Below are 25,807 nucleotides of genomic sequence, written 5' to 3' on the forward strand. Positions count from 1 at the left end.
GCCAGGCAGGTTTGTTTCCCTTCATAAAATTATGGGCACACATAAAAAAATGTAGAAAATAGCACTATAATTCTTGGGTCTGCTTTGTTGTCACAGCCATTGCATACCACAAAGCTGCTGTGGGAGATGATGAGCAACCCAGCTGCTGGCTGGGCAAGCAGCTGTACAGGCACCAAGAGGGCAAATGCTAAGGGTATGGAAGATTCTCAGCATGAAGGAATGCATTTCAAGCATGTTTTCAAAAAGCTTGAAATAAAGAACCTTATGCCATGGCATTGCTGCCCAGCACTGCGCTCACATACAGGCAGCCTGCCTGTGGGCCAACAGCAAAGCATCAGCAACACCAGCCCAATGTTAACTTTAAAATCACACACACTGGAGCCCAGCAATGAGGCCTTCTGGGATGAGTTGGGGAGCTCCCAGAGCTAGGGCAAAGTCACAAACAGATGTGTAGTGAGCCAAAGCCCAGCCTTATCTGATACAACTCATGGCCTACATTTCAGCTTCATCCCACACTACAGGGATCTCCCAGTATTAGGCAGTGGTGGGTTGGGGGTTGGCTGCTTACTCACACGTGTGATGGACATCCAAAGACATGGAGCCTAAAGACCATCATGCAGAGCTAGCAGTTCCACGACCTAACCAAGCCACCAATGCCCACGTCACAATTTGGACCTTCCTGCCCCAGCCCTGGAGGTCGCACTTCATGGAGCACAGCAGGATCTGTGGGCTGTGACCAACAGCAGATCCAGTGGGACTAAGTGCTAATTTTTCTACTGTGTGTCTCACACTGGGCCTTTACCCAGTACTAATTTTCATTTGCCAAATCACTGCTAGAGTAACACCTCGAAATGCCATGCTCAGACCAATATGTCAAAGGAATCTGCTTCAATCCATTGTGTTTGAGCTAATCATCTCATGTGACACTCACTGTGCTGGCCCATAACAAGAACTAATTAGTGCTGCTCATAACCAGGGTTTACATTACCACGGAGTGAACAGAGAGCAGCTCTTCTGCCATTAAGTGCTGGCTTTCCTTGCTATCTACTTGGCCTTAGCAAACCATCAGTCACTTATGGTGGCATGAGGCACAACAAAAGCCTCTCACACACCTTAGGAAACACTGTACGTCTCCGAACCTGTATGGCAGATGGAAAAAATCAGCTCATGGTGGGACATTAGGACAACCCCAAAAACACTGGGGTTACACAGCCAGCTCCATGATTTGGAGCTTAGCTCCAAGTGCCCCAAAATTCATCACACATCTGAGAAAACCCAGGAAGACCTTTAGCTTGTTGGTACAAAGATCTCCATGTGTGTTTGATTTAAACTTCCTGCCCCTCTCTCAGTGAAGCACTGTGGGTTAAGTTGGTTACCCATCAGGAAAGACTTTACAGAGACTTTCCTGCTTTGAGGCTCTTACACTCTCTTCTCTGTTTCCCACTGTTATTCGACACTGTCAAAGTCCTGATGAGTGACGTTTCTTTTTTTCTTTCTCTATCCACACACCACAACCATTTACGGAGCTCCGAGACTCAGTTTAACATGCGACCAGCTACAATCCTTGCCTGTGTGTGGTACTAGGACAGTTTCCCTTCCCAGCTACGGTAACATGCCACTGGGAGAACATCTAGTAGACAGAACGGCCAACAAATGTAAATTGTTTAAGTAAGCTATTGTTCATCTCACCTGGCCTCCAGCAACTGTTAACTCTGCTATGTCTTTGCTCTCAGTGTAACACATACTGCCACAATTTCTGAATGAATGGAAGAACTTGGATATTCTGTCCAGCAGCAGAAAGCACTCCATAGCACAGAAATATCATTACATTTAGAGGGTTCACATGCTCCATCCTTGACAGTGCTGGCTGCACCGCTCTGCCAGTACACGCTGTGCAACAAGGCTCCTCTCACCTATACAATAGCAAAGCCTGATGACAGGGATTTAGTGGGAAAGAAATGCAGAAAAAGACACCAGCACAAAAGACATGGCACACTGTGCCAGCAAGGCACGCCACAAGTGTCAGCACTGGCATGTGACAATGTGCTGTGAAGTGAAGCTGACAATCTACAAAGCATCTTATGAAAGTTGTCTTTCAACGCTATTTTTTTTTTTTTTTTTGTGCTCAGATTGGGTCTGGCTGCTGGAGCCCACACAATCCTTCAAGCTGTCATAGGCCTCAATTTGCACCTTTACACCCTTAAACTGCACTGATCACGCACCATAAGCATGGACATCCCCAAAAGCCAAAACATCCACATCTCAGCAAAGCTGAAGTGAGCAGCGGTGTGAGCTCCCTGCACTGATTGGAGGCAACAGGAAAACGAAATGTGCCGTCTTTCCTGGTTTCACACCAGCAAAGCTGAGACATGGATGTGTGGCAGACATTAAAAAACTGTCTTTTTGAGGGCTGCAGTGCCTAAAAACAAAGACGCAGAGCTACCATCAGTTGCAGCAAACAGAATCGAACTTTCTTATGAGCATGCACTAAAAGATATTACCTTTAATATGTGGACATCGACGATAGAAGGACTTGGTACCAAAACATAGCCAACCTTGGGCCTCCAACCACTGTAACATAGATAGCAGGGCTCAGTCTGTATGTCACCTTGAATCAAGAAAACAAAGACAATGAGGAAAGTCAAAGGTGAATGTCTGCAGGGCCAGATTCCTCTCAACACTAGAACAAGATGTTTAGTTGCTGCTGTGGGATGACCCACTGCAAGTACCTAGAAGCAAAATCAAATAAAACACCACAGTATTTCCTCAGTGATGCAGAGTGGTTTCCGTGGCATTCACATCTTCGTCTCCCACAGCCAATGTTTCTACCTTCAAGATGATAGAAGGCCATTTCCTTGGAATACAAAGCAGCAAAGTTTACATCCTCCTCACCAGCATGGAGTAATGCTAAAGAATTATCATGGCATCAGTAAGTTTTGCCGTGTTCTTCTTATACACCTTGATTAAGGACAGTAAAATCCCACAAGCCAGATAGATCATAACGTTTTTAACATCTTGTTTAAGCACCTCAAACCTGCTCAAACTTTCATGGCCACGAAGTAAAATCAAAGTAATGACCATTTCAGGACAGAGCATTCCAATACTTAAATAACTAATTGCATGCACTGAAAGCTGGATGCCTTCCCAGCCTGCTGCCCTCATGGACCCTGGGCACCTTGTCTTTCACAGAAGAGATGTAGGTCACTATGGCTCCAGGGCTCAGTTCAGCAGTGCTAATGATTGTGATGGTACAAGAAGCTCACACAAAAACCAGCGCATCCCTATTGGAGGCAGTTGGAGGATTTGGTCTTTCACAGTGGTCTGGAAAGGGCAGAAGCTCTGGTCAAACAGCTGCTTTAAAAGGGAAAAGATAGGATGCTTCATTTACACCATGCTCTGGTACAGGCAGGGAGATAATTCATCTTTGGGAAATGCCATTAATGTTTACGGAGCAATACAAATGGATGTGGGCTCTCTAGAGGGGAAGAAAGAAAGAAAAAAAAAAAAAGTATTACCAATTAAAAAAATAAGAAGAGTCTGGGTATGGAATCTGAGCAGAAGCAAAGGATAACCCTCCCAAGAGTCTATTAAGAATGGGTTATACATTGTTCCATTTTCCATGCTTATTACAATCACTGCCCCAATAATAGCTACATACTATGCCTTTTTCTATTCTAGTACAATATTCCCCATGGGAATTAAATATCTCAGTTTAAATACTGAACAGAACTGGTAGAAGAAAGCATGTTTCTGTTGTGCTAACCTTGTGTGTTAATCTGCATTTCTGGGAGCTGATTATTACCCCTCTTTCTCATTGCCTCACCCAGAGGACCTCCCCCATCTCCATGCCTCCTGCATGCAGGGAAAGACAAGAAAATGCTGCCCTGGGCCATTCTGCTTCTGAGCAGAATGGTTTGTGCAGATCCCATAGTCAGTACTCCAAAATTTGCAACACAGAGACACAGAGTGGCTAAGGTTGGAGGGGACCTTAAAAATCATGTAGTTCAAACCCCTGCCATGGGCTGGTTGCCCCCCACCAGCACAGGCTGCCCAGGGCCCCACCCAACCTGGCCTTGGGCACCTCCAGGGATGGGGCACTCACTCTGCTCCTGGTGCCTGAGGTCTCCACGTCCTGCTGCAGGGATGTCATAAGGATCACAATATTCCAACATAGGAAGTGGTCTGATACTGCGATAACAAGACCCTGGAAAGGCAAAGAGCTTCCAATTAGATGCTCCCTCAAAGAGATCATTCCCAGCTGACTCTGACAACATTTCTTATTAATTCTGTTTTCCAATCTACCACACAAATTGGCAGGTGATGTAACTCCACACAATTCACTGTTAAACAAAGAGGCAAAGCAGTGCATAGAGCACAAGTTCAGAAATGTACTTTTTTTGACATTAACTCGATTTGAAGATCAAAAAGAGGTGTGTTTAACTTTATATTATCTTCATATTTAATTTCTTCTATTTTCTGTTCTTTTATACATCTTTCTACACAGAGAAAATAGAAAGAACAACTAATAGGGAGCAACACACTGGGAAAACATTGATTTCTGGAGTAGAAACAGGAAACACTCACTGCCCTCACAGATTTATTGATACTTCAGTAATCCCCACATCAGTCATAAATCTAAAGAAGTTCTCTGAGCTTCAGAAGGGTGGTTTTCTCCATGGGAGCACAGTGAGCTTTTACAAGGTCACATTCAGGGCACTGCAAGGCTTGCCAGTCCCCAGCACATCCAAGCACTTCTCCTAGCAGGGTCAATGGGCTGCAATGTGGGACCCACTCAGATTCAGTACCCTGTCATTTGAACTCAGATTGTGTGGAACCAAAGTTCCCTATATGGAAAAGAGACCTAAATTTGCCACAGGGAGAAGGTCTAGCTCAAAATCTTTGGATTTCCCTTTCATGCTTCTCCCCACAAATGCAACTTTCAAATATCACAATCACCTCCATTCTCAAATCGCCAAATACATTTGCTGCATTATTCCAGAGTTTTATTGCCTCTGTAGGATTGAATAGGCTTCTTATAAAGTGATAACATTTCAGACATCACAAAGGTTGAGATATATCTAATTGTCAGGGGTCATGATAACCCAGCTTTAGACATGCACCAAACTTGAGTCTGTATCCATGTAGAAATCAAGCTTCAACTATTGCAGCTTGAGCCCATCTATTATTAATTCAGTAAAACCACTTTTTTTTTTTCAGAAATGCATTCCTCAGGAGAAGCTCCTGCAAACACATCAGCAGGCGGTGAGTTCAGAGAGGCAAAGAATGGATGCACTCCTGAGAGTCAAAGCTGGAAATACTTTGAATAGAAAGACAAGCTCATCAATGAAGTGAAATCTTTCCCAGTGCAGCATGAGCTTGTTTAAGGTAAAGACTTCACCTTTTCTTTGTCAAACACTTGTCTGCTCCTATAGATCAGAAGGAATAAGGTTTAAGCCGTGGTAGTTTGTACTAAAACAATTGAAGGGGAAAAAAAGAAACGCACAAGAAAAACCCCCATCACTTCCTGACTGCCACCCACCTGGATTTGGCTTTGTTTTGGAAACTTGAAGGAATTCAGAATCAAACTCACCTTTAGGGCATCTCCAATGAAATCAGCGTGTAACCCTGGGAATTAATCTGGCCCAAGCCTCATTTTCTCTTTAACTGCAGGAGCCAAGGTCATTTTCCCATCTGGATTTTGCAGATGCTTCTGCACATACTGATGAGTTATACCTTTTGTCAAACCTTTACCATCATTTTCAGGGCTAGAAAACAATTGCAGTGTCAGAGGATCACAGGAAATAACAAAGACTCTTGGTGTTAAAATCCAGACCTTCTGTTTGCTATGTTCCACTTTCTCTGTCACTCAAAGCTTTATATGGTTTCATTCTGCAGGGCAGCGCAGGACTTTTTTTGCCTTTTTTTCCAAAAATCTCTCTCTCTAATGCCAGATGACATCCCTCAACCTTGATCTTAGCTTTGGAAAAGCTGCTGTTTTCCATAGCTGCAAGATTATATCCAACAGTCTTCATCTAAACAGTATCTGAGACAAACAGACCAGAAGCATAACTTTATGGAGGGAGACCGTGTCAACCCACCTATGACTATAGCCTTGTTCTCATCTTTATCTCCTCCCATAATACTCCTTAGGGCAATAATTCCTAGGTCCCAAAAAGCAGACTGGTACAGAAATGAGGCAAGGATTGATGCAGATTCCTCTCCTTCAAAAAGTTGTCTGTGCCAGACGATCTGCTATCAGGTTGGACACTGGAAAAAATTTCTCTCCAAAAGAGCAGTTGGGTGGTGGAGTCACCATCCTCAGAGGTGTTCAAGAACTGTCAAGATTTGGCATTGAGGGATGTGGTCAGTGGGCATGGTGTGATGGACTGAAGGTTGGGCTCGATGATCCTTATGGGTCCAACCTGAATGATTCTGTGACATGACCATGAGTACTTAGCCCCACTATCATAAAGAGGAGATGCCAATCAAACACAGCAAACATTATAAGTCAATGTACTGGAAAGAAAGGTTCTGTCAAAAAAAAAAAAAAAATACATAGAACATCCCTAGTTGGAAGGAGCCTATAGGGATCATCAAGACCTACTCCTGGCTCCACACAGGACCACCCAAAATCCTTGCCTGGAAGCAGGCTGCATGAGGCTGTGTAGTGCATCCCCTTTCACCCCAGGCTTAGAATGAGCACAGCCTCAGCCAACAGACACAGGTTTTGAGCAGCCCCCCAAGTGCTAAAACAGATAGCAGCCAGCTACGAGGTAATAACACTGGGAAATTTGTGGTTTGTGATATTTAATATCCTGAGCAGAGGATTATTTGTTTAGTGTGCCTTAAAACGTTCTCATTCTGGAACGATTGATAGCTTTGCTACTCCTGAACAGAATAACAAAGAGCTGTGCTGTTAAAATAAGAGAGTTCTTTGGGATCATCCCAGGGCAGCATCATGGCAGTCTTGTAGCTACAGTGGGGCATGGAAAGGATGAGCGGCTGTAGGGCAGTTTTGCCAGCTGCTGCAGTGCTTGCAGCTGTTCAGAGTTTGTGCAAAAGAATTATTAAGGGCAGAAAGGACAGCTGTAAATCATCATCTTACCACTTGTGTAACAGATGAGTGACGTCCGACCAGAAGTCACGGAGGAGCTTGGACAGAGGTACACAGCTGGGGGATGGAAAGGCTGCTCTACTTCGCTGGAATTTCACATGCCAAAGTTGTATTTATATGATGCTGCAGAGAGTTCATCTAGTGGCTGGAGACTAGGGAATCAAATTCTATACGTGTTTATTTCTTGATTCTTTATTCAATAAGGGCCATATCACAGACCCACTGGAGGCAACAAGAGTTTTGTTGACTTTGCAGCAGCCTGAGTCAGACCAGAAGCATGAGAAGTTCAGGCTGTGCTTTCATTTGCACTGGAATTTAGCACTGGTGCTTCCAATGGGCTGTACCAAATTACAAGGTCACTTTTGAACACTTCATCACACACCTAAACTTGCCTGAGGGTAACCCTTTATAATATGCTCCAAATGGCTATCCTGCCTGGACCTACCCTCAGAAGAGCTATGACCCAGGTTTGCCCACTAATCTCCCACCATTTAGAAATGGTTTCTTGGCCCAACTGAAGGAAAGCACTGCTGGGGACAATGGCAGAAAGGATGGAGCTGCAGCTCAAGAGAATCAGTGAATTGAGAGGTAAAGCCTTTCTGGGTCCAGCTCCACACAAGCCAAATGAAGATGCAAGCTGGCAATCCTTGAAATGTAAAGGCACCAATGGGAATGATCTGTCAAGGTTGGGCCATGTCAGATGTGGAGCTAGAGCTGGTTTTATTGTCTGTTGATTGCCTGATAATGAAGATCATTTGTCTGGTCTATAGAAGACTGAAAAACTAAGTAATATTTTTTAGTGCAGTAGTATTCTTCTAGTGACAAGAAATACAGTCTCTGATTTGTATTCCTCTGACTTGAAATCATTCATTTTAAATGACTGTTTGTTCTGTTAATTTAGAATCTGGACAGGCACGGAAACAATCTATTTTGGTTCAAGAAAGGAGCTGAATTTGAGTTTGTTAAATGCTCATATGTTGTTGCTCTGGGATGGACTGTGACTCCCTGCTAGAATGGAATTTATCGAGTGTCAGGAACTCCACCGTGAGCTCCAAGGTGGTGGGTCTGAAGCCAGCCCTAAATGCATTGTCCAGGTGCAACACCCAGGAAGGGACACTGCTTTGTCCTCTCACTCTCACTTTTGCACAGCCCTACCAAGTGCTGAGATGTCACGTTTTGCTGTCACCTCTCCTCAGACCAAAGCTTCACTCTGTGTCCAGTCAGAGGGCTCCTTTCTGCAGGCTGTGCCCCCATGGCCTCAAGGACTCCCACCTCCCTTCCTTTCAAACCAAACTGAGAAAGACAGCTCAACCATCAGATCTGCAGCACCTTGCTTTGTCTTCTCTGCCTGAGTTATTTTCAAACAGTCCTTTAATGAACTAAACATTTTTCAGATGTCTGTCTGATAAGGAGGAGGGCACAGTCAGTTCCAAAGTGACTTTCACAAGCAGCCCTGCGCGATGCAGCACAGACACCAGATCAATATTCCCATAGGACCCAGTCTGACACAGACCTTCTGGCTGATGTCCTCAATGGGGACCACCCCGTCAGCCCTACGATGAAGAAGACCGTGTGCTTCTCCCACCCTCGTTACAAACTCAGGGTCTCACTGCTGGCAATGCTCTTCCAAAAATCCTGTCCACATGGATGCACATAAAATAGAGTTTAGACAATACCAGCAGTTACTATCCCTACAGATACATTATCAGTGTTCACTTCTTACTTTAGATATACCTGTGTCTGCCTTGCAGCAAATTTCCAAGACAAAGCTCTGATGCCTGTTAACTTTATTTTCCCTGATGCCTAAGCAAAACTTCTTTTTTCCCTCCATTATTATTTGAAGCAGAAAAAGAATTGCCTCTGAACAAAAGCTGGAGAATGTTATCTTTCATGATATAGTGAGCAATGAGTTGGACTACAGGAATATTAGATGGAGCTAGGATTTGTTTCAATAGCTTTCATTCTGGTTTTCCACAAATCCTCAGTAACAGTACATTAAATACATGTAGTTCAGTATCCCAGCACAGACATTTTGTTCTGAAACTCAGAATGTTTCATCTTACCACTCCGAGGATTCTCGCCAGTTGGCAGCATTGCACATGTGCTAAATTGCTAAATTTTTAGCATTTACCCACTTATCTAGTTTGACACAGCATGCCTGAATGAGGCAGAGGGATTTAGGCCTGGGAATACAGGCACTGCACTTTCAGGGTTATAGACACTTACACTGGCACTCTGTAGTCAGATAGCATAGCAATGGGCCCTTTGCAATTAAACTGATCAACAGCAAAATATGTCAGAAGCTGGATGAATTGAAACCACAGTCACCTAACGGCGGAACGATTTGCAAGAGAGACTGCTGTCAGGAAGGGCCATAAGCAAAATCTGCCTGATCTACTGCAGATGAATCATCTCTGGAAGTGAATTCCCGCCATATCATCACAACAGCTACCCATGGGGTTACATCCAAAACTAGAAAAAAATTGCAAAAAATAAAATAAATAACAAATTCAAAAGTGAAAGCAGCTGGAGGCTGAAATTTCCCATTTTGCAGCATTTCAGAGAGCTCTGGTCTTTGTTCCAGACTGAAACTCCAGTCTGGTTGGCACAAACCCCCGTGGGTTTCAGGGCAGCTCTGATCCCATTCACTAGCTCACGCTGCTGAAAGCACTGGCTTATGAGAGGTGAACTGCTTCTAAGAGATGGGACGGAGCCAGCCCTGGCCTTCCTTATCACTGCTTTCCAGGGCTCTTAGCTAGTAACACAGGGCACCCACAGCAAAAGCAGAGACTCGAGGACCGCTGGAGACAGCAGCTGCTGGGACAGCTCCTCCTAAGGTGAGCAGTAACATCGCAGTGGGACTGCCCTGAGATGCTCTGCAGAGGAGTTGAACTGCGCCTCTTCTGCTGAGCCCTTCACCTTTGTGCCAACCTGAGATAGCGAGTTTCAAAGGATCGGTTATCCGCCATGCGAAATAACATTGCCATTTCTATACCTGATAAATAACAGCATTTTCCTGGCATTGAATGAAAGAGCACTTCTTTTGTTGCTTCCAAGCTCCTGAGCTGGACAAGGAGAAAAAAAAAACACACAAAAAAAAACTCAACCCAACCAACAAAACACACCCACATTGCCAAAATATATATATATATATATATATGTTGTTCTGAACCTTCCCAACACGCAAGGATTTGGATGGTACACTGAGCGCCAACTGGCTCAGACAGTCTGCTCCCAAGTCCACCTCGAGGCTGGGGACTGGTCCATGCCCACCCTGCTGGCCCCATATCAAGCACTCCGAGGCCGTTCCCAGACCTCCCAGTGCCTTCCATCCCCGACCTCCCTGTCTGTACCAACAGAACAAGCCATGGGCTCTTTGGAAAGCTTCAGCAGAGACAGGGATGGCTGAGGGCCCAACTGCTGCCCAAGCTGCTCCATGGGCTCATGGGCAAAGCCCATGAGAGAGGAGAGCTGAGCTCAGGCAGCCGCCAGCTCTGGTTTATGAAGCCCCCTCATTGCTGCAGACATACAACTCTAAATCTCCTTCCTCCTGCATTGCTGCTTGTTTTTCTACAATGCCAGCGAAAATTACAATTTTTTCATTTGAAAACAAAAGTGCTTTGCTGGCAAGAAAAGCTCCATTAAAAAGGCAATAGAAGCTGTCACATCTGTACCGCCTGAACACCATCTGTCTCCCAAGTTTACTCTGAAAGAAAAAAAAAATCCCATCCAGCCCTCGTGCTATATATCAGTAAAATGCTTAGCAGCGGCACTTGGAGAAGGAATGAACACATTTCAATTAGACAATGGCATCATAAAACACCAGCTCCGTAAATAAAAACCTGGAGGTTAGCATTTGTAGAGATTAAGTAGTCTGTTAAGTAAAGTTTACCAGGGCATATTAGGCTTTCTGTAATACATAGTTATGTACATGTAGCATCCAAAACAGGCTCCTTGGCTTCCCTTTCAGCCTGTTTTTTTGCTTATGAAATGTGTGAGTGCCTCCGAGGAGTTACCTGAGATTCTGCAGAAACAGAGAGATCTCTGTAGGGAAAGGAAGGACAGCAAAGTGGCACAGGAGGAGGGCAGAAAGGGAAACGTGCTTAAGGGGCTGCTGACCAATGCTAGAAACAGCATAACTGCTGCAAGTGGGCAAGTCACCATTCATGAACATGTGATTGTCAGGATGCATGGAAATGAATGGTGGGATAACGTTTTGCTGAGACAGACCTGAAGTATACCCACCACAGCTAATATTCTCTATGCGGCCCCCAGTGTTGTGAGGTTATAACATTTTTCTGCCCAACAAATCTCAAAATAGCCTCAGAAACATTTTGTCCTGGATGGATGGAGAGGCAAACGTACTCACTGCAAGCTGAAGCTAAGAGCAAAACTCACTGTGTCTTGGTTGGTTTCACATTTACAACTAAAGCAGAGTGAACCTGGGCAAGCTTCAGCTTCTTCCAACCTCAAATAAATGCATTTGATTAAGATGAAGCAGTAGAAGCAGGCAAGAAAATCTCTGCCTGCAGAGTGCTGCTGAGGGCAGCAGGTCTCTGTGCCTCTCAGAGCAGTGACTTCTGCCACTCAGGAACAAAGCCTTGGGACAAAGTCCTGGGGAATCTCCAGCATCAAACCCATCAGCATATTCAAGAAACAGAGGATGGGACATCACAAAGAGCCATTTAGGAGAGCCAAAACCATTAATCCCATGTTATATTTTGGGAAATGAGCCTCATACAAATGCGATCTTGCGTTTTCCACAATACTCCAGTAACAACTGGGCCAGATCCTGCTCATGTAAGCAATCCTAAGTTGCTGCTCTTGCTGCTGTGCTGATCCTGCTTCCTCCTTCTCCTTGTTCTGCATCGCTTTTCCCCCTGCATGAGCTGAAAGATTATCTCAATTATTCCAGCTGTTGTGCTACACCACATGGAACATAATCAAAGCTAACAAAGCACGCTTTGCTGGCTCCATTGTAATCTGGCTCTGAAAGCTGAAGATCCTAAATGAACACTGCTTAAGCTGATGTCATACTCAAGAGAGCTTGGTAGGGGAGAGGGGGGGGGAAGAAAAATGAAATAAAGCGTAGATTTTACACAATTCCTCTTTTTTTTTTTTAATTACCATTATAAAACTTCAGAGAAGTATTGATAGGATAGCATGGAAAGAAGCCATGATTCTAGGGGTGTATCAGTCCTGGTATCTTTTTGATATGCAGCCTTCTTAGGCAAACATCCCTACGGACACCTCGGATTATGAATGCAGACCTACCTGGCATCATGCTCACACAGCCCTGGATAGCCTTGCAAATTCATTCCCTTATGCTGATACAGGCAAGATTCAGTCCTCCACTTCAAACATCACAAAGAGTACAATGGTATCTTGAAGGCATCTATTTCAAACCAAGTGAAAAGAGAAAATATGAGAAGACTATAAAGTAGAGCCCATGTAATAGATACTTACAGCCTATTTCCCTAAGCAGAGAATCCACCAGCATCAGGGTGGATAATAAATAAGGGTGCAGTGCCTCCTTCAGCCTTAGGCAGTAAGTCCACCGTCCCCCTTGCTTGCAGAAGTCAGTGCACAGCAATGCTCTCAGGCCAACCACAGAGTGGGAGAGAAGAAAGGAAATCACACACTCAACAGCTGGCAGAGAGGGGACTGGCTCTGATCCTAACCCAGTGCCCAGATAGGGAAAGCAAGCACTGGTTCAGCAGGAGCAGTAGCTGAAGATGTCCTCTGCACTAGGGCGTGCCCTAGTTCTGCTCCTCTAACTGGGCTTACCTTTGAGAGCATCTGCCAGTAGGTTACAGGTATGTGGTCCTGTTTCTCATTGCAAGAAACCAAGAATACATCACACAACTATGGAAAAGCATTCTCCTCCCAAGGATGTTTCTCCAGCTGCTGCCAGGCTTCATCCAGCTGAGAACAGTTCTCACCCTGGGGCAAGATCTCCAAGAAACAAGTAAGCAACCATGCCCAAAACACCAATGATCAGAGCTCTCTCTATTCTGAACCCTCTTACAGACCTTCGTGGCAATTCAACATTTAGAAAAAAATTATGATGGCATTCCTAATCCTCCCCCATAGACTGGGAAGGCTGGAAAGATTTCACGTGATGCCTTTTCAGAGGGCTGAGAAACATAGAATCATAGAATCACTCAGGTTGGAAAAGACCTTAAAGATCATCAAGTCCAACCACAACCTCACACTTTATGTGAACCACAGCAAATTCTCCATCACCATCCCTTAAACCTACACCCCCAGGATGCACACTGCAAGAGCACTGAGAGCCTCACCCTAAGTGCAGAACAATCTCTCAAAATCTAGACTCACATAGCCCAAAATGAAAAGAAGAGCCTCTCTGCGTGCTGTACGCTCAACAAGCTTGAGAGCAAATCTGGGCATATCTCTGTATGGCATCATGCAGAGGTGCATACCCAGCACATTAAGCGAGGTAAGCTCTGTAACAAGGACAGGGCGCCAAGAGCAGATCGATCTGGGGTTGCCCTCTGGTTCCCAGATGCTGACAGACAGCAGATTGATCACAGTGTGGTCTGAATTTCTCTCCTGACAATTCAGACAGGCGAGGGCCAGGAGCTCTGCAAATGCATAATCTGTGCCTGGCACTCGCTTGCTCTGTACTGAGTGGTGATAACAGCTTTGGAACACACTTCTTCTCCTCTAGTCCGTTAGCATCAGCCTCCAGCTGAACCCCCAGGGCGTTAAATACAGCAGACCTCCTCCTCTGAGGCAGATAAGTAAAACATACCATAAAGCAAAGTACAGGGTATCTGCACATCTCTCCAAAGGGGCTGTCAGCAGCCGAGTGCTGCAGTCCGTGTGCACTGCACGTGAGGAAGGAGGGGTAGTTTTGTTTGCTTTTTTTTTTTCTTTTTTCTTTTTTTTTTCTTTTTTTTTTTTTTTTCCAGGGAGCCTCTCTGCCATCCTCACTGATATGGATCCAGTTTCTGTTCCTCCTTCCCTCTGGCTCTGTGTTAAGAGCCGTGCCCCGACACAGGCCCTGACAGCATCTTTGCTAATTCTCAAAGTGCCACCTACAGTTTGTGAGGGTGCATACACTCACAGGCAGAGACGCTATAAATATACATACACACACACACACACACATATATATATATATATATATATATATACATATGGGTATTGAGACATGAGCAAACCAACCCACAGCTCACACATGACAGAAATCAGCCTGGAAATGCTTCTGCTCTTCTTGCAGGGAAGGAAATAGGGCAGGATCTCACTGCACCATGTACGCTTTGTGAGTGGTCCTCAGTCCCCAGTTCAGGCTACACTGGAAAAGGGACCCGATAACTATTTTTCTCCCTAGCCAAACGTAGCCACGGATCTAGCAGTGCCAGCTCACCATGGGGTGCTGGGTCAAGGCTGGAAGCAAGAGCGAGCAGGGAGCACTGTGACAGCTTCAGTAGCTGCTGAGGTTTAGCATTGCCAACACCAGCTTGCCCCACATTCTTGCTTACCAAATGAAACAAAAGGACTCTGGACAGCACAGGGGGATTTTCAGAGAGCAGGGAAGGCACACAGGGCAAATGAAGTGAGTGCAACAGCTGAGATGCTTGGAATTTAAATGGAGTTGGCTTTCCACTGCTTTCCTTTCCCAATAATTTCCAAGGAAAAATATCCAAGCTTTTTGAAAATATAACAGATTTTCAAAACAAACCCATTTTCTACTTTCTCTACTGACTGAAATAGAAAGAAATAAGTTATTTTAAAAAAATCATTTTCTTATAAAGATACTTCAAGAGAAAGAAAAGAGGACTTCACAGGTTGTATGTCCTACAGCTATCAGGTTAGTTGGGGTGCTCCCAAGTGCATCCCTAGATCCATGGGAAAATAACAAGTAAATACTCTCAGGCAGAGGCTTGCCTTGGAGGCTTTCCTCCTGCTTCACCCAGGTATTTCCACAGCTCTGTGCAATGGCTTTTCCTTTCCAGTGGGGTTTCATCCATGGAGATGAACCGTCAGGAAACAGTACTGACCAGATTTCAATCACCTTATAAGCAGGCATCAAAGAAGCCTTCCATGCTGGCTGAAGCCCCAACAGGAAACCACCCTCAGGCTTGAGCAGATATTTATAGGAGAAGATCCTGGAGAGGGCTCAAGTGCTCTGCTTGGGGCCACTCATCCTCTGCCCTCCCTGCTCCAGCCAGCCCCAGAAAAACCACCACCACACTCTGCTTGGACATGGATGCACTTGAAAAATGGTTCTTTACAATGCTTTCACCCTGACTGACAAGAAAACAGGAGCACAAAATGTTTTTTAAATGCATTCTGTGGCTAAAAGCCCAAAAGCAGTTGGCCTTTGGCCAGGTATGAGAATGAACACTGATATTCTGGGGCAGAAGAGGCTGTGAGCCCAGCTTCTTCCTGTCATTATTTGACTCTTTAAAACGCACTTAAAAGGAGAGGTTGTTAACTAATTGGATGTCCTTCAGTTTGACTCTTTGCTTTGGCTCACGATAGAGCAGATACATAAACAGCACATTTCCAATACCCCCTTCAGCCATCAGTCATTGCTCTCAGTAGGTTTCTTCCTCTCGCTTTTTTAACAATGATTCTTTGCTGTAAATTTAAGCCATTTGTGGGAAAGGAAAGACATGGAGGACATTTGTTCCTTTCTGTGCATGAGAAACACTTCTATTATGCATATTAACTCATTTTGCAGCTTCTTAAAAAGTAAGCAAAATGCTAAAAAGTCCAAACCAAAGATGAAATATTGAGGTTGTCCAAACTCCTTGTTTCCTTTCCAAATCTGACTTTAATTTCTGTTCCAAAACACCAAGCAAGAAAATCATTTACTAATCTGCAAAACTCCCATAGAAATAGGAAAAAAGAAAAAAAACTCCACCAAAGAACCATTCCCACAGAATCATCTGAAAAACAAACATGTCCTTTTCCAGCTCACAGTTCTGTGGTCAGAGCTGGCCTCCTACCAGCGAGGGATCACACCGACTCCTTCAGGAGATCTGGATCCTGCAGGGGGTGGCTACTGCACTGTCCTGTGTGGAATCATAGAATCACAGAATCATAGAACCGTTTGAGTTGTAAGAGACCCTTAAAGGCCATTTGTCCAACTCCCTGCAGTGAACAGGGGCCCAGAGCCCCGTCCAGCCTGACCGTGGGTGTCTCCAGGGATGGGGCACCCACCACCTCTGTGCAATCTATGCTTGTGCCTCACCACTCTTATATCAAAGAACTTGAATCCTTATATTCAGTCTAAACCTCCTCTCTTTCCATTCAAAACCATTTCCCCTTGTCCTATCACAACAGACCCTGCCAAAGGGTCTGTCTCCTTCTTTCTTAGCCCTGCTGTGGGTACATCACTGAAATCTGACCCAGCAACACCAATTCCTGCAGAGTTTGGGGTTGGATGGGAATTTAAACAATGCCTGAGAGAGGTTCTCTGTTGAACAGAACAGGAATAACCACACAGGTCTTTGTTATTTTTTATCTGCAGGAGGTGATTTATCTGGCAGATCTTTGCCAGGCATGCTGCTCTCCTTTCCTTTTTTTTCTGCTAAAGAGAGATACGTGGTGGGGGTGGAAAGAAGCAAATTGAAAATGCAAACGGAAAATTTGACCAGACTACTCCCACTTGTAGAGAACCCAAAATACATGCATGTATGAGTGAGCTGGCGAGATGGGAGCTGAAATTCCAGCTGTAGGCAGGGTCACCCAGCAACATCCTCATTTGTACCTTTCTCTCTTCCTTCTGCTCATCCTTTGGTTTGGAGCCTCACAGCAAACCACAGCCCCGAGACACAGAGAGCCAAGTGAAACTCCAACAACACAAAAAGCACTTTTCTTTTCCCCAGAGACCAGAGTCAGCCAACCATGGCAAACAAACCCGTAGGAAATGGGACGTCATTACTTCTAGATGTCAGTCAGGGACTCACAGGGCGCTATACTTGGTGCAGCACTGGCACAGCCCTCCCAAGGAGGTGGTGGGGTCACCATCCCTGGGAGGTATCCGAGAAAAGGATAGATGTGGTACTGAGGGACATGGGCAGTCATACGCATGGGATGATGGTTGGACTCAGTGGTCTTATTGGTCTTTCCAACCTTAGTGATTCTATTATTTTATGGTAGGACTGAGACATCCCAGCAAAAAAGCAAGTTTCATAAGTCAGAAGGCTGGAGCTCAAGGACAGCATAAGGGACTGCCTGTAACAGCTCAAAAGAAAGGAAACCATGGTCCAGTCAGGTGACCCGGTTTTGAACCCTAGTGTAGATGGGGACCTTACCCTTGCCTCTGCAGACATCCATAGACATGAATACATGAAAAAGTCCATGGGGAGGAGTGTGCAAGGCTAAACACACAGAGAAGAAAGGAGAACATGAGAAGCCAGACATCTAACAAAAGAGGAGGAAAAATGATCAGCCAAAGCAGTAAGATGAGAGAGAACTGTTATTGGAAGCAAGAAGTGAAAAGAGGCAAATTAAACACTGGTTCAAACCACAGTAAAAATAGCACAGTAGGAAAAGGAGAAAGAAGACAACTGCACAGAAACACACCCAGTGCTTTGCAGAAAATGCAATCACACTCAGCTCTGCATAAAGCACAGCCTAGAAGTGCAGTGTAGGGCTATCCCAGGACCAACTTCAATTTGGGACCTGGCCTTCCAGATCTGTCCCACATTAGCTGGATTCAAAGCAGCAGAGTGCATTTCACCCTGGGGACAGCAAAATGGAAGCAAAGAAAGCAGGAATTTTGTGTAAGAGAGAACAATATGGGGTGCAAAGCAATGATAACGCATCACTACAAAAATCATGGCTGATCAGATGCATCATAGGGTGGCCTCCCCAGAAATGCACCTAACAGACTGCATGTCACACTGACAGCAGCCCAGCTGCTAACAACAGAGGGGTGCTGGGTCCTGGACCAGACCAAGTGCCCCAACTTCACTCAGCACTGCTCGTGCTGACAAGCTCAGGAGGGTCACACAGTCAGGCAAGTCAGACACTGAGCACATTTCTTGTGACCCAGGGAGAAAGACTCTGGCCACCCTCCTTCCTCTGTCATTTCACTCAGAGCACCTGCCTGCATCCCAGCTGCACACGCACTCTGCGGGCTGGAGATCTGAGCAGAATGAAGTACGGAGAGGAAACAAAGCCCTGCAACTCTTATTTAGATGTAGTCATAAAAACACAATTTTTGCATTGATGCTCTGTTATCCTGATGATTTCTGGATGTAAATCCATCCTCCCGCAGCTAACCACAGGTGAATCCAGATATCAGCACAGCAGCTATTTGCTTTAACACAAACATCAGTCCTTGAGAGAAAGAAAAGGAGCTGTGTTTATGTGGTGGTGAGCTGGATATTTAAGTGGGAGATGGAGCCACCTACCAAATATTTTTGTGCCACGCTTTTATAGCTATGGGCTTCTTCTCCACAAGCACAGCTCCCTCTCCTCTCCCTTCGCTGCAGCCTGCTGTGCACGCTCCCTAACGCTGTGCGTACCAATCCAGCCACCACTTGGCAAGGTCAGACTGACCTTCCCTGAGTGCTCGCTGTCTGGGCAGGAGCCTTCTGGGGACCGCACGTGTCTGGCCAGCACAGCCTCCCTGTGCACCCAGCATGCCACTTGCTGAAGTTAATCTTCACACCCACCTTGCAGATATGCAAGGAACAATTAACCTGCCGCAAATGCTTGTTTCATCATTTTTAGCCGAGGTGTTGACAGGAGAAACTGCATTTTTTCCTCCTTGGCTTAAGAATAAGAAGCACTGAAGTCTACAGATTTAGTGATTAAATGCTTCCTAAAGGAAAATCTTTAACAGTGAATCCTCTCCTCATGCTGTGGTTTCAATGCAGTGAGAAACTGAAATTTCCCATGACTTACACCTATTCCTGTTAAAACATACTGATTCTTGGTGACCGATGAGCTTTGTGCTTAGAAACAGTTAAAAGAAATGCATTAAATTCCATGAGAGGGAATCCGTTTCTCTGTGTCAATCAGCACATTGTTGCTGCTGTAAATCAAAGGCAATGCTGCAGTTATTATATATTATAACCTTGTTATTGAGCAGGCAAAAGTAAATGCACCTGAGTGTGAACTGCGAGAAATTATCCAAAGTTAATGATCTCCCAACGCTTTGTGAATGGTCTAATTAGTCAAATACATTATTTTAGCTGACATACATAAGCTAAGTGCCACATGTATAGACAGATACTGTACACGTGTAGATACATCACACATTTATTTCAGTGCAAAAAATGATGGAATATCTTTATATCTCAAGCAAGGCTGGATGCTGCTTTCTGTAGGTCACAGTGCCAACTCGTGTGAAAAATACAGGATATTGGCTTTGGGTACTCTGAATATATTTGTAGCTTTTGAGAAGCTACAACAGGATGACTTATATTTAAGTTAAAAACGTTCCTTAAGAAATATGCCCATCTGAATAATGTGATTTTTCAGGCCAGTATAACTGAAAGGCTGTAGAGCAGAAAAAAATGTATATGCAAAATACAAGAGTAGAGAACACCCTGAGAATACTTGTATTGTTAATTACCAGATAGGAATGAAATATCGGTATGTTATCAGCACTATATGCTTTGGTGTCATGCTGGAAATGAAACAAGGCTCATGACTGTAGGTTTCTTCTACAGATCTATGGCTTACTATGAATTTTTCCACTGCTTCCTGCTCTTTAACTACAGATGGAAGCATGGCCTTACATGGCCAGAACATGGCTAAGACACCCTTTCTGGTTCAGGACTCCAAGCCTTCTCAAGAACTAGGTCCAACCCAGCTGCACTGCTCAGTTTTCTGTAGTACATGCTCATGACTGCATTACTTCAAGCTCCAATATGTATGCTTCAGGAACCACCTGATCCAAGCACCTTTTTGGATAAAGCAGTGGAGTTTGGCTATACAAGCCAAAGGCATATGGCTCCAAGAACAAGGCAAGATCTTTGCCAACTTTACCTTCAAACAGTGCCTCAAGTGCTGCACTGATTGCTTAGACTCACGACAGGAAAGCACCTTGAATGCTGAAAACAGTAGGAACTGAGCCAGCCATAAATCTTTGTTACAGCAGCTGTCTAAGGCAATTGGCAGGTTTGTAAGTACTACCACCTACATGTATGTGGTCTGTGCTACCATACTGTATATGCACATGAGCAGTGAATTCCATATTAGAGGTCTACATAGATATGTACACATTGCATTATCACACAGACACAAAAGATGTAGTTTCCAATGTAACCTGCAGCCATCCCATATAACCTAGATAATTCAAGGGCAGGAAAGCTACATAACACAGTATCTTTGCTGATAACAAAGCAATAATCCCCTTTCTGAGAGGAAATGACAGGTTTGAAATTGCCTTGTGTTCCCAGGCTTTAAACTTGGCAGCATGTCGGTTCTTGTAAATGTTTCACTCCAGAAGAGCCCAGCTATCCATTATTAGCAGCTAATTCACTGCCAAGCACGTGGGCAGCTTTTGGACCCAGGTGATGAGGAGCCAGCTGTTTGGCTGCTGCAGCTCCCCACCTGTTAAAGATCGGGGGGGGGGGGGGGGGGGGGGGGGGGGGGGGAGGTGTTCTGGCATAGGAATTTATTCCATGTATCACGGGTCACATTTGTGGTGAATGTAGTGCTTTGAACAAAGGCTGGGCCACACACACAGTCTCTTATGTGTCCAAAGTAATGCCCTGCTGTCCCATAGCCATGGGGAAAGAGCCTGTTTTACAGCAAAACAAACAAGCATGGAGAGAGGGGAAACATCTAACTAACTAACTTCAGTTCAGCCAGAAAGTCACTGTTGCACTGATTAATAGTAAATGTACCTGCTACCTAGGAAATCTGTCCTGGCAGCTTACTTGAAGGGTGCATTCTGGGCCACATTAATGGCTGTCATAAAGCTGTCTCAGTTTTTAAACCAGGTAATTATCACTAATAAACAATTACTAAGATAATTATATATATTAGTTTGCTCTTAAACAGATACTAAGTTCATTGTGTAGTTTATCTGCCACAAAGATTCAGTTGGCTCTTGTATTTATAATGGCATCTTAACTAATAAGAAGCATTTGCAGGCTGTTCTTCAGTAGTATTCAAACACATTAGCCTCCCAGATATTTTGGATGATATTCACATTAGCTTCTCAGTTTTCCTTTACTTCTGCCCTCAATCATAGAATCGCTAAGGTTGAAAAAGACCAAGATCATCTAACCATCAACCCACCCCTGCCATGCCCACTATACCATGTCCCTCAGTGATATAAGTCAAGATTATCTCATCTATTGACCACATCCTTTTCTCATAGTAAATACATTATTTTGCCATAAAGTCATATCTGGATATAAACAAGGCATAATGACACGTAGCACCAAAAGTCTTCCCTAATTCCCCACTATCACAAGTTTTCAGTCCTATAGGCCATATCATTTTCAATTCCTTCGCAGAGCCATCAGGCATAATATTAGAACTTTGTATGCGAGTGACAGAGAAAAGAGAAAAATCTTTCCAGAGTATATGGGGAAAGCCAAATTATTCTGAACATCTGCCAAGAGCAAAACTGATGCTTCAGAAAGAGGTTTTGATATCAGATGGAAACAAAAGGAAAGAGCAAGGAGGGGTAAGTCTTAAACATTTTCTTCTTGATGGGTTACCTCCCTTCTAGGAAATAATAGGAGTTGGACTCAGTGATCATTATGAGTCCCTTCCAACTAGAGATACTCTATGATTCTATAATATGCTGAGGTTCAATGAGAATCTAGCTTGGATGGAAGCTGTGGAGCAAGCAAGGTCACTTAGGAAGAGATCAGAAACCCCACAGAATCAGCAGCAGTGCAGTAAAAGAAAGAAGAAAACTCCACCCAGTTTTGATGCTCACAAAAACGTGAATGGAACAGAAGACAGGCAGCTCTGCAAATACAAGTGGGGAAATCCAGCAAAGATACAAGTGGTGCAGGTGGTTGCTTATAAAGGTAAGGCCTCTGAGAAGAGGGCTGCTAGCACTTGCATTAACAGAAAGCATGCAGAAAGCACTGTACTGTGCTCATCCTACTTGCACAGCAATTTTCCTGACTTCAGGAAGTGTTCATGCTGTCCCTCTGAGAAGCTCATTTGGTATTTATAAGGCTTTATGAACTTGCAAAATATTTCAGAAATTCTGATCTGTGCATAACTTCCAGTGCTTTTCTTCAAGTGCTTTTCCTCTCCGTAAAAATGCGTTATTTACTTTTGAAATCTTACTACATGACTTTTAAATGCAGGGGAAGCTTCAGAGCATTGAGTCTAAGTGTTGGAAAGTGGCTCACTAGAGCCAAAGGATAAAACTGTTCTGGGAGACGAGAGAGGGCCAGAGGACTATAATTTTTCTGCACATGAAAAGTAGAAAGTTGGAATTTTTATTATTATTACGGAAGTTTAATAAAGCAAGCAGACAACCTTGTGTCCTTTACTCACAGGAGTTAGCTACAGTCAAGCCAAAGATCAAAAAAGGAGAAGAAACCAACTTTTGGTAGTTCTTAAATCATTCCCTGCTTTGCAGACTGCCTATTGCAAAGGCGACTAATGCATATTCTGAGGGCATGTTTTTCATTACTAATATTTAATCAGCATCCACGAAAATGCACACAGGCATCCAAACTTTCCCAGGATGTCACCAGAATCCTGATAAGCACAACTGTAACACATCACACATTGCAGCTCACAAGGCCAACTCCCATCCAATACAGTTTCAGTGAATTGTGGATGCCAGAGGCAGAACAGAGCATTTGTATTCCCTGTGTAATGCAGACCAGAGGATATCAGTTAGCACACCTTAAACCCAACAAACAATTCTGATTAGTACCAGCTTATCACAATGAAAGTCATCCAATTGCAAAAAAAAAAAAAATATATATATATATACATAATAATAATATAATAATGTTTTATATATATATATATAAAATGAACAGTGAAGAATCCACTCTATCTCTCACCCATGTGATCCAGTACTGGTTCCCCTCTTGCTGAAGACTTGAACCCTGTCTTTAGATTCAACTTTGCTACCTTTGGAGATAGTACAAGTGCCTGAGTGAGTCTCTCTGACTTCTGAGATAGGAAAGAGTTGAGATCAGGTACTTAGAACAGCATTTCTAGCTTGAACATCTCTACATCTCTGAAAATACTAGTGATTTTGACAGGCTTAAAATGTGTTAGTCCACCTACAGAGCTATGCAATCTCACTTGCTGAAGAAAGCTATAAAAGAAAGATTTTCTTTGGCTCAGGATAGAATAGTGGCAAAGTCAGTCCTTCTCAGGCATCCCAGCCAGAAGGGAATAGCCTGAGAATCCACGGGCTGTTAGACTGAATCAACCCCAGAAACAACTGGAGCGCTCATCTGGCTGTTTCTTCAGCCTGCACCTATTGACCAACCTGGCTAACACTGGCAGTGAGAGAATCATAGAATCATTAAGGTTGGAAAAGACCACTAAGATCATCAGGTCCATATACCAACCCATCACACCATGCCTACTGACCACGTCCCTCAGTGCCACATCTCTGTGATTCTTGAACACCTCCAGGGACAGTGACTCCACCACCCCCCTGGGCAGCCTGTGCTAATGAATCCCCACTCCTTCTGAGAAGAAATGTTTCCTAATATCCAATCTGAACCTCCTCTGGTGCAACTTATGGCCATTACTTCTCAGTTTCTTTTCTTTTCAGATTTCAGCAGCTCAAGACTCATGCACTGGGAAGGAACAAAATGGGGAGATCTGATTTTCTCCCTACACCTGCAGCATGGAAATATGAGGACTTTAAAAGCAATCAGTGTTTTAAATCAATCGGTGAAATTTTCCTCTGTAGGAGTCGCAGGCAGTCAGAAAAATTTGAAATAGGTATTAGAAAAAGATGGATGTGGCAGGCCTGATTAATCCAGGTGCTTTTCTTGAATAACGATAATTGGGGTTTAGCACGGCTATACGAATAAAATCAAATTTAATCAGCAAATGGACTGCCTCCAAACTTACTGCCAACCCACCCTCACATTTTTCTAGGGCTACTGCTGTAATTTCAATGAAATTGAAGTTTTCACCCTGAAAATTTCTTCTTTCACCTTTTATGCCATTTTCATCCCTTCCTTCACAGAATGCAGATTCAGAGTTTCACTCAAGAAAGCGTGGGCACAAAAGGCCAGTGAACTCCACTTGCCTACGGCTACAAGACTCTCCTAATCCCTAATTTAGGAAGATAAAGCCACAGAGTAATGCACCGACCCTCGGATGGGGCTGCAAATGGGAAAATACACTTGTTTAGAGGACCTGTGGCATCCCAACATGCTTAGTTTGGATCTGGCCTTTGACTTAATTGCAGCTTCCAGACATAGTTTCTGACCTCCAGGCAGGCTCTGGTTAAAGGACTGGAATGTCTGGGAGCAGTGGGGCTTGAGCCAGGACCCACAAAGAATGCTGTGCAAACAGCTCCAGGCAGCCAAGCAGCTATAAATCAGGGAGCTGATCCCACACACTGCTGTGAGAGTGAAGTGAGAAGGCCTGAGAGGAAACAAAAGATTCATAAATCCGTAATCCTCAGTGAAATTATGGGGGGAAAAATCGGTCAGCATACATACATTTATTCCTCTTTAAATAACAGTCGTACCACGTCTGTTGCAGAATCCCCAGCTCTTATTGTCCATGCAGCAGTACGTTAAGGTTTGTATTCTGAATATTTTACTCAACCTATTTCACGGCAGCACTTCTGAAGATTTTGATGTTCTCTAAGAATTGCTGAGGTTTCTCTTGAGAGCAGGTTGACATGGCACAACCAAGTCCCAGGATCTGTTAGCATTCTGGAGGGAAGCCAAACGTACCAGTTTCTGTCCAGGCATTTCCTCTGGGTTTGCATCTCTGTTCTCTTTGGGCATTTCATAATTGTAATTTATTGCTTTAGGGAAGCAATGCAAGAAGACATGCAAGTACTTATATATATATGTTTTTGTTTGTTTGTTTGTTTTTACAACAAGATGAGCTAAAGCAAACTGTGGGGTATCACAGTTCAGGAATCTCCTCGTGTATGTATTTGGGAGAAATTCACTGCTGGTGTTTCTTGGATGATTAAGCTCTTAATTTACAGGCAGTTTTCATTCATAAATATTAAATGACCATCCAAATAACAAACTTTCCAGTGATTATTTGATCCTTAATTTAAGTAAGTCACTGATTCTTGTACCAATAAATCTCACCCAGCATCTTAAAAAGAAAGAAAAGCAAAACAAACAAACAAAAAAAGCATGCTCAAAGGTTCACCTGGGTCTCTTTTAGCATACCCTCATATTCACTTGCTCTGTTCTCAAAAGTGATTGAATTTGGCTCTGTTTGGGCCAGCAGCTGAGTTAGCACTTTCCTTACTAGAGACAGAGAGAAGTTCCAAGTACCAAGTTCCCATCCTGATGCCCTGTTTTCTGATATCACAGGGCATGGCAGAACATCTCTTGCATGGCAAGCACATGTAACCTTCCTCATTTTGAAAAGCCACCTTCAAAAAACAATTGGATAGAGCTGCAGGGAACAGAGGGGATGCATGACAGATGCAAGTCCTGGTCTTTGAGGTCTGGCCAGAGAACCAGACAGACTGACTCAGATCACAAAGTGACCCCAGGCATAGTGGAAATGAGGAAAGCGCCCAGGAGATTCACAGTGACA

This window comes from Meleagris gallopavo, chromosome 11 (assembly GCF_905368555.1).
Source record: "Meleagris gallopavo chromosome 11, MGAL_WU_HG_1.1, whole genome shotgun sequence".
Lineage (NCBI taxonomy): Eukaryota > Metazoa > Chordata > Aves > Galliformes > Phasianidae > Meleagris > Meleagris gallopavo.